Below are 2,086 nucleotides of genomic sequence, written 5' to 3' on the forward strand. Positions count from 1 at the left end.
ACAAAATCTGCCAGATCCCCACTGCAAACACCTCCCACCTGCTTCCATTCTTCCCTTCTGGCACGTGAACCACCCCTTGATTGCCTCCACTGTGAAATAGTAACCTGCCATGGAGGTTTGTGTTAGAGTTTGTACTAGTTAGTTTTTAGTTATTTATATTAGCATGTTAATAAGGGTATTTTTGTAATCATGCTATAAATCCAAATATAAATATATGTTAAGGTGTGGGTTTGACTAATTACGCCCTAAACCTTTTCTTTCTGTCTCTCTCTATTCTTCTCTTCCTTGTTCTTCTCACTAAATCATCATACTTTACAATTGTAACTGTTTGCATAGCAAGTGAGATATATAGCCATAGCCATGTACCCATCTCTATGGCTGTGGAAGGAATCATTTGAGTTGGATATTTTTTCAGCTTCAAATTGGCTGAAAAGCCAATTTAGCCCCTCGCGTCCCAGTGGTAATTCTCCTGTTTTCCTTTGGCCTTTTTGTTCCTGTATATTATAGGGATTGCTTTGGGCAAAATTTGTTGAATAGTAACTTTTTAGAAATTTTTTTTGGTGAATAGCATGCAGCTGAACTTATTTAGTAAAGTAGACTCTTTTTGGAACTCGAGTTTGTCAAACTCGAGTTCCAACCCAAAATCGAGTTCACAAAACTCGAGTTTTAATTGGTTTAGTCGTCTGACGTGGATTAAAAAGAAAAAAAAAAAAACGTGTAACTTGAGTTTAGTAAACTCGAGTTCCAATCGGGTAAGTTTTTTTAGAGCTAAGACCAGATCTCACTAGAGAAGAAAGCATAGCCCAAATTGAAACAAAATAATTTTGGACAAATTCATAGAACCCATAAGAGGTGAAGCAAGAACTCTCTCAAAATTTGTCTCTTTGTCTCCCTCAAAAAGAAACCCCAAGAATAACCTTGCAAAACCCATAACAATAAAACCAAAGAAATTTAAGCCACATACCAGTACCCATAATCAAATATATCACAAAATGAAGTGCTAGAAACAAAAAGAGAGAGGAGTAGCCGTGCAGCAGTGATGAAATCAGTAGCGAGAAGGAGAGACATAGACGTTGGAAATTAGGAATATAAAATCAAAGAAAAAAATTTGTTGAGCTTCTAAGTATTTGTGGCAGCAATCTTGATGTGCTGGCCATGTGTCTCAGATGGCGTCTCTGGCATTATTTTCGACAACTCCTTGCCATCCTTTGCCAATGGTTTTGGGTGTATGTATGATAGTGGTTTTGCTTGGGTGGTGAAGCTTTTGAGTAATTGAGAAAGAGTGAGAGAAAGAGAGACAAAATTGAGAGAGAATGACGTGGTTTTTCTTTTAGCCTTTGGATTGTTGGTCTGCCAAGTGTCTTTCATCCATATTAAAACTGGAGAAAACATGAGAGTTTGAAACGGAAGTTTTTTAACTGCCTGGAATTCGAGTTTGCTAAACTTGAGATCCATGTTTAAAAAAAAAAAAAAAAAAATCCATGTCAAGCGACTATACCAATTGGAACTTGAGTTTGCTAAACTCAATTTTGGGTTGGAACTCGAGTTCTAGAAACAGTTCACTTAACTAAATGAGTTTAGCTGCATGCTATACACCAATTTTTTTTAAAAAAGGTGCTATTCAGCAAATTTTTCCGATTGCTTTGGTTTCCTTCAAAATAGCATTCAAATTATTTTTTGGTTATTAGTAATTTTCGCCTGTCGACATAGAAATTGGGCAATGGTTGGTTGTTTGGTGTTGGGGAAGACGGCTAGGCTGTGGATTGGCTATGGGTGTGTTTGGCATGGATGGGTAACCTGGAGCTGTATATGTGTATGCTATGTTGGTTGAGAGGAGAAAATCTTTCTTGTGGATTGGTGGCAGTGGCAGGGGTGTTGTGTGTATCAGTGGGGGGCATGGCCCCCCATTTAAAAAGAAAAATGCTGTAGAGTAGGTAAAACTAATGCCCCAATTTAGTCTTTTCATGAGCTAGCCGCCCCAGCACAAGATTTGGCCCCCCCAACTTTTCTTTTGCCCCTTAGTTTGTTTTACATGTTTTCTTTTGATAGGTAATAAGACTTTTATTGAAAAAAAAATTGAAAATCA

This window comes from Quercus suber, unplaced genomic scaffold (genome assembly GCF_002906115.3).
Source record: "Quercus suber isolate HL8 unplaced genomic scaffold, Cork oak 2.0 scaffold_79, whole genome shotgun sequence".
In the NCBI taxonomy this organism is placed as follows: domain Eukaryota; kingdom Viridiplantae; phylum Streptophyta; class Magnoliopsida; order Fagales; family Fagaceae; genus Quercus; species Quercus suber.